This window comes from Cynocephalus volans, chromosome 8, assembly GCF_027409185.1.
Source record: "Cynocephalus volans isolate mCynVol1 chromosome 8, mCynVol1.pri, whole genome shotgun sequence".
Lineage (NCBI taxonomy): Eukaryota > Metazoa > Chordata > Mammalia > Dermoptera > Cynocephalidae > Cynocephalus > Cynocephalus volans.
In genome coordinates, this window is record NC_084467.1 from 143626990 (window position 1) to 143644236 (window position 17247).

The following is a 17247-nucleotide window of genomic DNA, read 5'->3' on the forward strand; positions in this document are numbered from 1 at the left end:
CAAGACCCTGTTTAAACCCTGCAGTCCTACTACCCTCATCATTGCCCCTAAACCTCCCACTAGTCTTATGCACAACCACAGCAGGCAATTCACCGTCTTTACCCTACCCTTAGCTTATGGTCCTCCCCAGCCCTGGGACACCGTTCCTTCCCTCTCCACTCACCCAACCCTTCCCCAGCCATACTATCCCCAACTCCTCCACTAGAATGCCCCTTCTGTAGCCCAGTTCTACATTCCAGCCCATTCCATGGCCCAAGATCTCAGGTGCCTTGTGTTGTCGCAGCCTGTGCAGGTCCTCATGCTCCTTCTTAGTTGGTCAACTCTGGGAGGGCAGGACTGTGGTGGCTGCTCCCTTTGTTACCTCACACCTAGCATGGAGCACCAGGCTTGGGGGATGTTCATTTGCTCATCCATCCACTCCTTTGTGGGTTGAGTTATCCATGCATGCCACATTTTACTGCAGGCCCACTCAGTGCCAGGCATTTGTGATGCAGAGATCAAGGACAACAGTGTCCACATTAGAGTCGGGGAGGCAAATCCATAAACAAACAGGATGCAGGATGCAGCGGATATTTGCTTCTGTAGGGCTTCAAAACTGAAAAAAAGTTGAACTGGAAAATTTACAAATTGCAATGGCAGCCAAGAGGTAGAAGTGATTCATTCTGCTCAAGAATTAATCAGGTGTGAGTGGGAGGATCAGAAAGTCTTCCCAGAGGAAGGGCTAAGCCTTTGAGGCTGATCTGGATTTTCTGATATGGTGTGGCACTACAGACAATAGGACATCTCACCCAAATGCACAAAGGTCATGACATGGCTTGACTCAGGGTGCTGCTAGTCACTCCTTATGGCCAAGATATTTGAGGCTTTCAGGGGAGTGCCTAGTGTGGGCGTAGGGGATAAGGAGTGTGGGAAAGAGTTATGGAGGGTGCAGGAGGGGAGTGGCATGAATGGCTCAGGGTGGAGGGTTCCCAATGCTGGCCATGGAACCATGGAAACCATTGGGAAAATTGGTAATGACTGGACTGAGGGCTGGTCTGTGGCCATGAAGTAGAAGGGTTGGTTTTATGGGCATTTCTAAGGTGCAGTAGGTGAGATTTAGTGACTAATCAGATGTAGAGGGGCAGAGAATGGATGGGAGTAGAGACTGTTGGGTGCAACCATTGACTGAAAAGAAGGATGAGCAAATAAAAGCACTAGTTTGGGTGGAAAATATGATTCATGATTCATTGTCAACCCCCAGTAATATGATTGGAATGTGTAATTGGAATTTTTTCTTGTTTTGTTGTAAAATGCCACTTATGATCAGAATATCTGAGACTGGGTAATTTATAAAGAAAATGAAATTTATTGCTTATAGTTTCTGAGGCTAGGAAGTCCAAAGTCCATCTGGTGCTGGCGACAGTGACCCCAGGAACTCACATTACAAGGTGGTGGAAGCAGAGAGAGCAAGAGAGACAGACTCTCCTCTTCTTTTAAAGTCCTCAGAACCACACACCTGACCACCTTTTTTATCCATTCACTACTGCAGGGTCCTACAATCCAATCCTCCTCAAGGCCCCACCTTTCAATTACCATAATAGGATCTCCCACCCTCTTAACAGTGACAGTGGGGGTCAGGTTTCTAATACATAAAACTTAGGGGACACAGTTCAAGTTTCAATGGGTTTTGGGGACATAATTCAATCCACTACACTTATCATGTCTTTTGGGGCGCTTGCGTGTGTGCTACATCTGCTTCTGGAGCTGCATGCATATCTCTCCTCCTGACCTGGAAGAGAGACCGTGGTGGCCAGCAGGGAGTCTCTTTGAGCACTAGCTGTGTCCACACATAGAAAATGACCTAAAACACAATCTACCCCTGTTAGTCTTCTAAGTTCATATTCCTCATTTTAGAAAATCTTCCATGTTAGGGAGCATCTTTACAATGCAATTCTGACAGTGATTACCTGGAATTAGCACAGTTGCCAACAAGACTGCCCTCACTTCAGGCACTAGCCACAAGCTCCAGGGCTTCCAAGTCACCCACACTTATGACCAGCTGGCTAAAATTTGGAGTTTCCCACTATACCCTTACGTTCATATTCCTTCAGGAAAGTGCTATACTTATGATTGCAGTATTATTATAAAGAATAGAAATCAGTACCATACAAATGAAGAGATGCATAGGGCAAGGTCTGGAAGGGTCCCAGACACAAAGGTTCTTGTGTCCTCAGGATGCATCACCCTCCCAGCACGTAATTGTGCAGTTACCAACCAGGGAAGCTCAACTAAGCTTCAGTGTCCAGGGTTCTTACCGGGGTTTCATTAAGTAGGCAAGACTGATTGAATCATTAGGTACATGATTGAAGTAAATCTCTAGCCCTGATATCACTGGCTCAAAGCCCCAACCCTCTAATCACAGGGTTGGTTTTTTCCTGCATGGCCGGACCCCATCCTGGAACTACCTAGGGGCCCACCATGAGTCACCTCATAAGATTAAACTCGGGAGTGTTCTGAGAGGCCCACTGTGAATGACAAAGCCAGTTCTATGACTCAAGAAATTCCAGCGGTTTAGAAGCTCCATTCCAGACCAAATACATTCTTTATTATACAAAAGTCTTATTTAAATATATCTATCCAAGCTTATTCTTAGGTTGTTTTCAGGTGGGACTATTTCAACAACTTTTATTTGGTTTCAGACAAGACCAATTCAGATTAGGGGGCAAAGCATAGGAAATGGGGCTTGGGAAAAGTAATAGATATTCTTATCCTGGTATTTCCTTCATATTATTTTGTATTAGAAATTTAATGGAGAACTCAAATAGAAATAATAGTGCCTTTCCTGATTTACAACTTAATTCACTATTAAAGAGAAAAGAAGATAGCATTTCAGGCTCAAGTTTATTCTTTATCATACTAATATACAATGTACTTGCAGTCTACATTAGAAATATTAGTTTGTTTATAAATGATGTACATGGGTTAGGGAGAGCTATGTTTCTTAGGTAGCTGAAAGCACAGAACAGCTTAATAAATTTCAGAGTATAATAAGTACATTTTTAAAATTAAAGATATCAAGTATAATTATGGCTTTTTGTTCTGACCTATGTGGTTCAGCAGTAATTGGTGTCTAAGAGACACCGAAAACTAGTTAGTTGGTGAAACAGGTCACACTCAGAATCCCCGTTTTCCGGCACTGCCTGGAAACATTTATAGAAGGGGCAGCCATCCAGAATAGCCACAAAAGAGGGTTCTGCTCCCAGATTCATGAGATGTAAAGGTTAAATACCGGACTTGGGCAGCTTATGATTTTAAGGTTGCAGACCTGTAATTGGAAGAAACTATGCAGAAGGGTTTCGTGTCTTTGTTACCAGTAAATCCCAGTAAAAACCTTTTATAACTGACTTCTTTTTAGAACTTATTTGCTGTAATTGCATTTCCATTTTATAACCTTGATGATGTAGTGTTTTCACCACGTTTCCTTTTAAAAGCTTCCCCCAAATCCCCATTATCCAATAGAAGACAGAATGACAGTATAACCTCATGCTGTCAATAAATGAGGCTACTGTGTTGTCGATGAATATATATGGGCATTTTCACTAGTAACTTCAAATGGCTAGTGTTGGAAACGTTCATATGAAATCATATTTACCAGGCCTTTTCCCCTTTATACAGTTTACTAGTTTACTGCATTTGCATTACCAGCTTCTAGCTGTAGAAACAAATTTACTAAGTTTTCTCAATTAACAATAGGCTGTGTAAAACTCTGCACACACACCCCTACCACCACCATTTAAGTTACAGTGTTGTTAGTTATTTCAGTACCTACCATAGGGATTAAATCAAACCATGTTTGGAAAACAAAATAACATTGTGAATAGTAAAGTTGGGTTTTGTTTGTTCTTTTTTATGAGGAGTAGTATTTGTGTTTGGGGCATATCTTAGGTTTTTCATTTTCAAAACGTTACGCACTAGGACTATTCAATGTAAGAGCCCAATCTACCCACCAATTCTGATATGCATTTTCTTCTTTTTCCTTTTCATTCCTTTTTATCCAAGTGAACTTCCTCATGCACCTCAGAATCTCATGGCTAGCCTGAATTCTTCCCACAGCCACACCGTGATGCTCTCTTGGGTTCGGCCCTTTGATGGAAACAGCCCTGGAGCTGTCTGAAAACAGTAAGTAGCAAAACGAAACTGTTGCCAAGGACAGTAATCAGATTTCTTTGTGTGTTTTTAATGTCCTTAACCTTTACTTCTGGCTCAGACCCAAAACAAGTAGTAAAATGTTATGATGCTTATGGGTTTTCAAACAAAAACACACAGCTCTCACTTGAGGAAAGAGAAAAGGCAATTGGGGCCTGGGAGAAGGAAGAGAAGAGCTAGTTAGAGGAGCTCTGTAAGAGCATGGACTTGGGGCCAGTGAATGCCCAGCAGAATGGCTGTGCCTACCAGGCTGCCCTGAGCAAGGGTACCCCAGGACAGCATCATCCCTAGGGTGAATTTTGAAATGGGTTAATGATGCCTCCCTCCTGGGGCTAATTAGAGAGTTAACAACAATAGCAATAACAGTTCACATCTTTGGAATGTTTTGGGGCAGAGACGTGGAGCTAAGTATTCAGTAGATCTTTCCTTCCATTCCTCAACCTCTCAGCAGTGTTTACACCACCCTTCGAGTCCTCCTTCATTAAACATCCTCCCTTCCTGGATTGCCCAGCAGCCTTGGCTTTCCTCCAGCCTCCCGGGCCATTCTTCCCACCTCTTCTCACCAGCCAGATGGTGTGTTCCATGGTGTTCACCTGCTCACACCTCTCAGCTCTCCCTGGAATCTCTTCCTAGGAAATCTCATGCATGCCATGATTTGAAGTAGCAACTGTTCCTTCATGAGTCACACATCTCTATTATTAACACAGCCCTCCAGGATCATGTAGAAAACCCAAAGACTTGATCTCTCTATCTGGTTATTTCACAGACATCTCAAGCTTAACTTCTTTAAACTGCGTCTTTTAATTTTTTTTAACCCTAACCCTGTTCTCACCTCATGACCACAGCCATTCTAATCTCAGTTACCATCACCCTCCATTTCTGTATTACTCAAGCTGGAAGCCTAGGACTCGCCCTCGATTCCTTTTCCCTCCACGCTTCCCTTAGCGCCACATCCACTGCATCAGCCTGTGTTCTAAGAAACAGCTGGAATTTTCTCCCTCCAACCACCGTTATCTTTTACCAGGACATTGCAACAATCTTCCAACTAGCTCCTCTTCCACTCTTGTCTCTTCCATACCATTCTCTACTCAAGCAGCAATACTGATCTTAAAATGTAATTGGACCAGATTACCCCCATGTAAACCCTGCATGTAGGATGAAACCCAAACTGTACAGGTTCCTGTGCAGCCTCAGCTAATGGCAGGTTACTCTGCTCTTTGGTGAGTGTGTGCCAACCACACTTGTTTCCTTTTGACTCCTGAATGGACCAAGTTTCCCATCTCAGAGCCTGTTCTCTTACCTGGAATGCTCACAGGGCGAGATAGTTATCCTTCATGATTACCCATTACCTCCCCGAAGAAGCTCTCCAGCATGTCAGCTCAATTTAACCTTTCAATACCTAAGCTGGAGTCCTTCCTTTATTATCTCATCCTTTATTCTAGACTCCTTCCCTGGGCCTCCGCCATGGCAGAGCTAGCCAGACCACAAGTAGCTTGGCCTTTACGGTGGTCATCTTCATTTGGCCTGTGGTTTGTTTTATGATGACACTTGTATTCTAAATGTGTCCTTGATTTCAGGACAGCTAGGAATGCTTTCTCAATGAACCCTCCACTGAAACCCAACTCTGCTTGGTGAAACTCCACATGCATTTTTGGCACTGCTCCCGTTTCATAGGCAGAAACGTCCTACAGTTCTGCTACAGCTCTTCCCAAGCTCAGTGCCAACCTATACACACTTCCTGTAATTACTGACACAACTAACTTTATTTCTCCTAATTATCTTTTATACCTCCTTTCCCTCTCATATGATAGATTTCCCTACTGATGATAATACTGCTCATAGCACAGCAGACGCTGTTTGATTTTCATTTTATAGCTAAGGAGATGGATGTGTAGAGAGTGGAAGTCAGGGGCCCAAGGTCACACAGCTAGTAATGGGTGAAGAAGTGATTCTCCCCAGGCTGTCTGACTCCGGAGCCTGTGCTCTTCTTGGATGTCAGTAGCTACAGAGAAGTTTCCGGGAGAAGAGTCTTCCCTTTTGCACTTCAGTGGGGGCTTTGTGGTGAATGCCAACTTAGGATGGCAAGCCGCACCCGGGTTTCAGTCTGTGTGGAGATTCAAGGAACCTGCTCTGTGAAGCTGAAGAGCCTTTATTTGAATTGGGTACCACCCAGACCAGTTCAGTGAGGGAAGTCCCAGAGGCAGTATTTTATTTCCATTTCTTGAGTTGCTGAGTTTTCACTCTTGGCTACAACAGCTTCAGCCTTGAGCACCATATCAGCCAGGTGCCAGAGTCCAGGCCCTTCTCCCCCTTTCTTGTGAGCATCTCTCACTACTGATCTGTCCTCTTTCCTCCAAGAGAGAGTAAGATGTGATGGAACCCCATCTACCTACGGACATCCATCTTAGTTATAGCACAAGAGCTCTGATCAAAGAGGGAAGGGACTGGCATTGCTTATTAAAATAACCTTTGTGAGAAGATAATGTTTTCCTGAGGATGTGGCCTGTAGGTAGAATAGTACTTGATGATGATATGTATGGAGAGAATGTGACAGGAGCAGAGATCTTGTCATCAGAATTCTGAAGAATATCTGTTGTAAAGACAATCTCCATTGGGTATTCATCCCCTTGAGACTGAGGGCTGTGTTTTATTCACCTTTGTGTCCTAGTCCCTAGCATTTAGTAGGTACTTGACAAATCAACTGAAGTGAATCTCTCTAGTAGATTCCCCTCGTAATGGACTCAAAATTATAGTCATAGACCATCTTCCAAAAGGAAAGTGTTCTATCTTCCCAGTTTACATAACATAAGGCATTGTTTCACAAAGCCATAGCAACTATTTTCTCAACTAATTGCATGACTGGTTCCTCGGTCTTGCCTAAATGTGAAGCAACTTGTATGTGCAGCCATACGTCCGTCCACTCACTCATCCATCCATCCATGCAAAAATAAATTTTGATTGGGCATCTGCTCTATACCAGGCACTCTGCTGGGTACTGGGATGCAGAGATGAAATGATTAGTCTGAACTATGAAGAGCGAGGAGACAGTCAGACACATTAATACATCCCTCACATAATGTGTTCCCGCCAAGGTATCTGCAAAGTGCTGTGGGACCACTGTAAGAGAGTGACTGGATGGGAGATAAATCGGAGAAAATCTTCAAAGGGGAAATGCCATGAAACTTGAGCCAGATAGAGAACAAGGGGGACAGCATCAGCAAAGGCCCCTGAGTGCCAGATCTCGAGGCATGTTCAGGAGCAGCTAGTTGTCAAATGTGACTCAAGAAATTACTGGTTGTTGTGTGACAGTGTCTGCCTGGGAAGATTCTTCCTCATTCTTAATGGCCCAGCTTAAATACACTTCTCCTCCGTATCTTTTCCTGACCCATAACCCCATCATGCACCGGCAGAATTAATTTTTCTCTCCTTAGGGTTCCCATACCAAATTATATATTCCCTTTTGAGTATTTAGTAGATTGTATAATAGTTACTGGTTTATATGTCTGTCTTCTGGCAAGACCATGAACTCCTTAGGCATAGGCAGGGTACAAGTATCACTACTCTTTTTACCTATGTTATCCAACAGAGTGCCTGGCACTTATTGAACAAACTGTGTGGGTGTCCAGTTGCTCCATTTCCCTGAGAAAGTGACAGCATGATTAGTCTTTCATTAGCCTCTGGCTCTCTGTACTGGACCAGTCTCGTAGCTGCCTGAGATTCCCAACTGTTTTTGCCTCAGAGCCTCTAATGTAGGTATTATTTCATGAAGAATCTAGAGTGGTTGTGTCTTGGCTATCCCTGATTTCAACTGCATAAAATACATCTGTGACCTTGGCTGAAGCAGTGTGTGCTGCTACCAGTTGGTTGGTCACATGTCTTCCTGCCACAGCAAATATGAAGACCGGCACCATCATCTGGGCCAACAATCTGGTTTTTATTTTTATTAGGAATGGATGCCCTTAAGAAATAGTTGAATGTGCTGGCTAATTATAGCCAGAAAGAACAGCTTAGCAGCAAGTACAGTAAAATGGAAATTATATTTGACCTACAGTCAGTGCTATGCAAGTGAAAAAGACTAAATAACTATCCAGTAGGTCTTGCTACTTGGGAGACCCTGTGCAGCCAGCGCCTCCTGGCAGGCTGATTGGGATGCCATTCTTCTGAAAACTGTGGATCCTGTTGTGGTTTAGGGGCTGAGACTGCTGCTTCTTAACACCTGCTCTTATGACATTCCTGACACTGCCAAAGGGCCTCTTCAGGTATTTACAGAATAGAACTCTAGAGCTTGAACTGAGCCTTTGTCCATGCACTTGACTAAAGTGGAAACCCTATATGGACAATATGTTTGGCCTTCTACAATCATCCTGTAGTTTGCTGTCTGTGGAGTTTAATGGTTCTCTTGTCCCGGGTGCCTCTTTAGTAAGCTCAGAAAGGAGCAGCAGTGTCCTAGGGCTTGGTTCAAGGTACCCACCTGTGGTCTGAGGAATGCAGAGGGTCAGGCCAGATAGTGGGTGAAGGAGGCTGGGGGATCCCTCTGTTGAGAGAGCACAGGGATTTTTGATGGTTTGATAGCAAGGACATATAAATAGCCCGAGAATTCTGTTGAACAGTGAAAGCATTTGGCCCATTCTCTAAAATGTTTGTTAGTTATGATCAAGAATGATCTTCCTTTGAGATTGTTGTGATCACAAGTGGGAAGAATTTCAGGAAAAAATTACGAAAAACTTTGCAGTGTTCCAAATAAAAAAAACTAGATTACTGGCTGTCTTAGCACCCTTCAGTGTTATCTGATTCCTAGGGACCTGCAGTTTTCATTGTCTTTGGGCTATTTTACAACTCCGTAAATTGTAGAAAACTTGTAGTAACGCAAATGATTCTCATCCATGGAAACGCAAATAAATTTTGTCCTATAAAATGTAATTGGTTATTACTCTGCACATATTGACTAGTTTTGCATTTTTTAAAAATTCATTTTAGCATTATCAGTATGTGTGTGTTGTTCGATTTCTTTGATATAGTTGTAACATCTTATAGGTTCCCTCATAAATTAATGAGTTAACTAAAATCTTTGATACATGTTCATTTTATATTTGTATAGAGACATGATTTTACCTTTTTAAATATTTATTCTTTAACATGAGTGAATCAGCATCATACAGTATCAGAAGTGTAGATGCTCATCTAATGCAAGAGTTGCCACAAGTTTCCATGGTAACCCTGATATTTGGTAGAGGTAATACTAGCTCTCAAACTGAGCCCTTGCATGTTTCCCATGGGCTGGACTAAGGAATCCCACTGCTGAAATAGAATAATGGCAGTCTTTTACCAATTACTAAGAAAAATTAAATCTTTTTCCCGTGATTTTTTTCTAAATCTTTGGCGCCTGCTGCCACATGTCTTCTGGTAAGTTCTTGAAGGTAACAAGAATACTTACATGAAAAACTCAGAATACTTCATCTTATTTAGTTCTACTGTTAGCTTTTTAATAGATATGAGTATTTATAGTTGTGATTTTGTATTATACCTTATAATTTAAATTTAGTTAAAATATAAAATAAATTTGTATTTTTTATTATTAAATTTATATATGTGCATTGATAAAAATTTAGAAATTGTTTAAAGCACAAAGAATAAAAATAATCACAACAGTCCTTTGTATGCTGAAAGCCAGCCTTCCACTCATGCCCTTGGTTTCGCTCCCACTTCCCAAACTCCCCCTGTACTTGGATTCATCATTTAATTTTTCTCGGCCCTCTGTCTGCAAGTTCTCCCTCTCTCCTGGCTTCTTCTACCTTAAAGGAGTGGGCTCTGTTAATTATCTCCACCTCCTAACTTCTCATTCATTCCACCCACTCTTTTCTACTGAAGCCATGTCATACTGTTCCAAAGGATGGATCCAGTGATCACTGCTCAGTCCACATCTCCTTGAATTGCTCTTCATTCAATGCTCTTGATCACTCAATTCCCTCAGAACTCTTGGTTTCTGTGTCTTGGCTTCTGTCTTCCTGTTCATTCTTACCTCTTATTCTCTTATTTCTCTGAATCATCTGAAGACTATTTCCTCTCCTGCCCCTAAAATGTTGGTATTCCTTGGTTTGTCTTTCTCAGTAGACTGGTCTCATCCCATGTGCTTTCCCTAGTGATCTCCATGATTCATGGTTCACCCACATGTTGCAAGTCCCTGATGTGTGTTTCCAACCCCTGAGCCTCAGATTATTGTGACAAAATGTCTTCCAGACATCTACACCTTGATGTCCTATAGGCTTATCAAACTCAAACTGTCTAAAATAGAACTTATCATCTACCCCCAAAGTTGTTCCTCTTCCAAATTAGAAATATAACATCATTCTTGACTCCTTTTCCATTCCCTATCTCCCACAAATAAATTGATACATTCTGTTGTTTTTACATCATAAATTTTTATCTAATCCATTGCCCTCTCCATTTCTACAACCACTGACCCTGACTGGCTACTCACCAGCACACAAATCCATGGATTTGTCCTCCTCAAATTTATCCTTCATTGAGCCACCAGATGGAGCTCTATGGAATACAGACTTGACCAAGTGAACTCTGCTTGAAAGAAACCCTTCAGAGGCTCTGCAGAGAAGATGCCACTGGGGGCATTGGGCAGTGAGGCTCAGATTCTCCCATAATCACCATTGGCTCCCCCAAAGTACTTCTATTTCAAACACAGCCCAAAGACTAGTCCTCAGCCCAACTTCTAACCAGATTGCTAGCCCCAATTTCCTCAAGTTGATTATTTTCAGTGATAATGTGGGTGGATTTGGAATCTGATCAGAGGTTTTTAATATCAAGTTTTACAAAATAATGGGCATTTCTATAGACCTACACGTATTCTGCTCTTCCAGTCTTAATAGTATTTCTGTAAGGTTCAAATACTGACACCTCTAGAATTATAAAGTTGATTATATATCACTAGTGAATAATTTTTAACTCTATAACATAATTGAATTTTTGCTTTGAATCCATATGTTTTACACGTACATGTTAGTATATGCTGTGGTCTAAAAGTCTGTGTCCCCCCAACATTCTTATGCTCAAATCCTAACCCCCAAGGTATTGTATTAGGACGTGGGGACTTTGGGAGGTGATTAAATCATGAGACTCTGCCCTCATGATTGGGATTAGTGTCTTTATGAAAGAGGCCTCTGAGAGCTAGCTAGTCCTTTCTGTCATACGAGTTATGGTTAGGAGGCAGGCCCTCACCAGACACCAAATTTGTCTTGATCTTGGACATCCCAGCTTCCAGAACTGATGTTTGTTGTTTATCTGCCACCCAATCTGTGATATTTTCGTTATGGCAGCCCGAACTAAGACTGTTTACTTTCACAAGTTCTTGACAGTTATCTATTGCATTCACTCAGTTTCTCAAAAATGTTGGTAAGGAACCATTTTTGATGCCAGTAACCCATCCTTCAACAAATCTTAAAAGTGAGACCCCCCTTCAGCAAAAATAATAACAGCGCTGGTAACAATAATGCTTTGTCCAGCTCACAGATTCTTGCAAAACTCTTTGGGGCAGCCGATACACTTCAATATGAAAATGAAATAGGAAATAGGTAAGTTTCCACTTTTGAAAAATACTGCTAGAAGATGCATGGATAGTGTGTCATGACCCAGACAGACTTAGTACAGAAGATCATTAAATCACACAAGTTTACACTGAAGTTTGGTATTCAGCATGAGTGTGAATCTTTCAAAAGGACTTCTTTTTTTTTTTTTACCAGAAGTGGTATTCTGATTCCATATCTTTCACAAAGCAAAAATTAGGTGGGACTGTAGTGTCTTGGATTTTATTAGATTTGCTGTTCTGATAACATCATATAATGAGGAATTCAGTTCTATAGGCCACCTTTTAGACAGGAGACCTCTGTGAATACAACAATGGATTTTTCAATTCCCAGATTTTTCAGGTTAAATTTTGCTATCAAATCTTTATACCATTCTGTCGGCATTTATATCCAAAACTTACAATTTTTTTTCTTATATTTTGTTTATTCCAAAGAGTCTGTGTAGTTTTGACCATTTCATCCCCAGTAGCTTGTCTGGTATGCAGTGAATGCTGTGGTGACCCCATCTGGATCAGTTCTTCTGGGTGACACACCTGTCCCCAGTGCTGGGCTCATAGCTGTGACCCTCACTGAGAACTGCCTAACCCAAGATGACACCCCTTCCCATGGTTCAGCCTGTGGCTAATGGCTGGCTGCTGTGACCATAGGAAAGCTCAGTCCCCTTTCCTCAATTGAGGACAAGGTGAAGGGACACCTCTACTCCAGAGCTCCCCATAGGATCAACGGAGACCCCAATTGCTGCCATACTGCCAGGCAGCTTCTTCTTGTGCCCAGTCATGACCTTTCCACTTCCTTACAGGTGTCTCTACTGAGCCCCAATAAGCCTTTACTCAACACTCTTCATGCCCAGAGTCTGTGTCCAGGGCAAACAATTGAAAACAGGTATATTTTCTGTACCATAAATAATGTTCTGAGCATTTCTTTTGAGGGATTCACACTTAATGTTGTACATCAAGTTCCATTATTAACATCAGTACTCATCAATCTGCAGTGGAAACTTGTTCAATTTAATGATCTCTGAACTAGGTTTGTCCCTAGGTCATTTGACACATCATTCATGCATCTTCTAACAGTACTGTTCAAAAGCCGTACCTTTCCTATTTCCTGTGCTTCACTAGTCCCAAACATGATGCTGACAGTTTCCATGCAGCCTGGCAAAATGAGTGATACTGCAATTGCAGGAGGGATTTTGGCTTTAGCTATTAAATGCAGGGCATTGAAGCTGGCTTCTTGTATTGAATCTGATACAGTTGTAACCAAACTCATATATGCCTGTGATTCTTATTGTGGACCTGCAGACAGTTTTACCAGTTCCAATCTTTTTCTGTGTAAGGTTGATGCTTTTGGGAAAAGTCCTGGCATTATTGCTTCATCTGATTCCTTTTTCGTTAAATACAACATTGAGGCTGAAGAAGGGAGGATTATTGGAAAACGCAAATCTGAATTTGAGATCATCCTTATCATATCAAACGTTTTTTTTACTACTCTGACTTAGCGTACCTGATTATTTTCCTTTCCTAAAAAGGTTGTTCATTATGGTGGGAAAATGTGTCTCTATAAATATACAATAGTATTAATAATAGTCACATAAATAATTTTAAAGAATATATATTAAAATATAAAGTATATGGAGTGGACTATAGGACTTAATAACTTCAGAAATCAACTTTTCAAAAAGTTTTGGTTGCACACGTCTTCAAGAGTGTTTCAAAATAAATCAGGCTGAAAATTCAAAAAATGAAGCATGCTGTAAGCAAATAGGCAATATTGACACGTTTGTTTTTATTTGATTGGACAATTAAAATTCTGTAAAATTCATGAATATAATTGTCATTTCTGATCCAAAATATTTTGAAATGTCAGTTATTTAAAGCTGTAAAACCCTATAGTCATCTTTACTAAGTTGATTCAATTATGTAGCTTAATATTTTAAAACATTTTTTAAAATTTCTAAAAACAATGATTCATTTTCTTTTTTTTTTTTTAATTTTATTTTGTCGATATACAATGTGGTTGATTATTGTGGCCCATTACCAAAACCTCCCTCCCTCCCTCCTCCCTCTCCTCCCTGGGATGAGTGGATATGGAAAATGTGGTACATCTACACGATGGAATGCTACTCAGCTATAAAAACGAATGAAATACTGCCATTTGCAACAACATGGATGGACCTTGAGAGAATGATGTTAAGTGAACCAAGTAAGGCACAGAAAGAGAAATACCACATGTTCTCACTTATTGGGGGGAGCTAAAAATTAATAAATAAATTCACACACACACACACACACAAAACCCGGGGGGGGAGGGGAAGAAGACATAACAACTACAATTCCTTGAAACTGATACGATTCATTTTCAAATTTCATCAAAAATCAGATCTTGCTGAATTTATAACCACTAGCCAGGAAGAAAGGAAGAGAATGAAGGAGAAGAAAAGATTTTTAATTGTTTATATTTTATTAGGGAACACCTATTACCAGATAATAGTCATAAACTAATTTATACATGCTTTCTGTATGTGACTAGGTGAAAATACCAGCAAATTAATTGAAAAACAAAAACAAAAATGCACACACTGAACAAATAAACAAAAAAGTTTACAGATGATAAGCAACTTGCAACTTAAAGCTCAGCTTGATAAGAGGGGTCAGAGCAGGTGTTAGAGGAGGTGCTGTGTGGCTAAGTCACTCTAGGCCTGTCTGCAGCAGATGCTGCAGAGATTGTTACTAGATTCAGAAAGTGTAGGGCATACTGGTATATGATGGTACTTTGAAAACTTCATGGAAATATTCACATTATCTTTTAATTCTATTTTTCCATGAACTTTTTGAAGTATACTAATAGTTTCGTTTTTCTTGATAGAGTAGAGTGTTATTTTTTTAGAACAGTTTTAGGATTATAGCAAAATTGAGTCAAAGGTTCTGAGCTCCCATATACACCCTGCCCCCAACAGGCACAGACTTTCCCACTACCAGAGTGGTACCTTTGTTACAATCAATGAACCTGCTTTGATGCATCATCACCCAAAGTCCGTAGTTTACATTAGGGTTCACTCCTGGCATTGTACATTCTGTGGGGTTTGACAAACATAATGGCATGTATGGCCCATTATAATATCATACAGAATAGTTTTCTTGCCCTAAAAATCCCCTGTGCTCCACCTATTCATTCCTACTTATCCCTAACCTCTGGCAACCACTGATCTTTTTAAGTGTCTCCAGAGTTTGGCCTTTTCCAGAACATTATATAGTTGGAATTACACAATATGTAGCCTTTTCACATTGTCTTTCACTTATTAATATGCAATACGTATGTATAGTTTTCAAATGTAATTTCAACAGTTGTATATTTCTGAATGGCTGTAAGCAGTGGTTTACTGCTATGATACCTATAGACATCAGCATCCCCTGGCCCATATGTAACCCATCCGAGGCACACTGACAGGGCCACTGCACTGTCATGCTTCCTGCATACCCACTCCAAGAAATCCCACCTCCAGGTAAGAGAAACAGCTTCTGTTTTATCCTGGTTGCAGACATTTCCATAACAATTAAACCCCTGGTGTCTAAACTGCTCTGGTTTTTCCTTTCACATGTTATTATTAGGTGCCCGTGAGCACTGGATGCTTCATGACTGAGCTCCTTGTCATTGGCTGTGAGAACTGAGACAGTGTTGAATGGGTTCAGGCTATGTCAAATTTAAGACAGAATCTACTCAGGTCTGTGCGGGAAGGGGGAAATTATCTAGTGAAAATGAATTTTTTTTTTTTTTTGAGTAACAAAACCCAGAAAAGAGTATAACACCTGTTACTTTATCAGGGTGCTTCAAGGCTTGCTTTTAAGGACATGGAAAGAACCACACTTTAAATGCTCATTATCTGGGGAAAAAATGTCCCTTGAGGCCTTATTCTGAGCAGCAGGAATCCACAGCTTCCACCTAAACTTGTGAGAAGACCATACTGAAACCCAACTCTGAGTTTAGGCCTTCGCTTTTCTGCTTTTCTGCCGAGTAGTCCTCTCTCTTATCTCCAAGACTAAATAAGCCCTTGTCTTTTTCTCCACAAGGGGTAGGATTACATAACCCTCAATAATTAAAACTTTTCCAGCCACAAATACTCTTTTATTTGAAACACTGTCAAAAAGGATTTATTGGCTGTAGATCTTTTTCTTGCTTGATGGAATTTCCAATTCCATTGTCCACAAATTTCTGAATTAATAATTAGGAAATTATTCTGATGGCAATAATTAGGAAAAAGAGAAGCTGAGAATCTGGGATTAGAAGAAGGTTGAGGAGAATCAGTGATTTGGGGGGGAATAAAGCCGAGAGTGGTGAAAGAAAGGAATTTGAGGCTTTAGGACCACATCGGTCCTGTGACTTTGGAGAAGCAGAGTGTGTATCAAAGGGTCAGAGTCTGTGGCTTTGATGTGTGGTGGCTCAAGTTGAGTGATTGTTATAGCTCATGACTGCGTAATCCCATGCACTGAGAAGGGAGAGACATTGCCTTCCTAAGTGGGTCAACCGGGGGAGACATTCCTGGGATTTGGTCCTCCAAGACCGTGTGGGTCCCAGAGAAGCACTGACTTCAGGGTGAAGGACCAGAACCAGGAGCATGACCATCACACTGCAGTGAAGCAAGGCAAAGGTACAGGTGACATCTTTGAAACTGTGTAACAAAGTATAAATTAGTTTAATTATGCAAAATACCGTTGTTTTTTGTATATTATCCATGTAGTCTTATTTTAGAGAATTTAACAACATTTGATGAGAAATTATTATGGGATTCCAGAGTCAGTAATTAAGGCTCATAAAACCCCAGAGCTAAGACTACAAAGAATGTGATGCATTCTTAGAGAATGTGGGTTCTAAGAGAAAAAGTCAGAACATTTTTCAGTCTTTTTCCAGTAGCCTCTAATATTTTTTCTTCTCTTTCCCTTTTTCTCCTTTTCTTCCTTCTTCCTCTTTTCTTTATTTCTTTCAGCAGAGATTGTCCTAGTTATCAATTCCTACATAAAGACTACTGCAAAACTTAGAGGTTTAAAGCAACAGCCATTATATTATATGTCATGATTTTGTGGGTCAGGAATTTGAGCAGGGCTTAGTTGGATGGCCTCTTGTGCCTGGTGGTATAACTCATTCAGTTAGGGTAGGAGGTGGGAAGATGGCTTTATTCACATGTTGGCACCTTGGCAGGATTGACTAGAAGGCTGGGGTCCCCTGGGACTGTTCATTGGTGTACCTGCACATGGCTCTCCGGCATGGTGGTCTCAGGGTCCTTGGACTTCTTACAAGGCCTGTCAGGACTCCCAGAAAGGAATAGAATCTGCTAATTTATTAAGGCCTGGGGAATTCTCTTGGTCCGAATAGTCAGAGTCTGCATTCAAGGGGCCTGGGCATAGACATCCCCACCCAATGGGAAAAGTATCAAAGAATTTGCAGCATGTTTTAAAGGTGTGATTTATTGTGATAT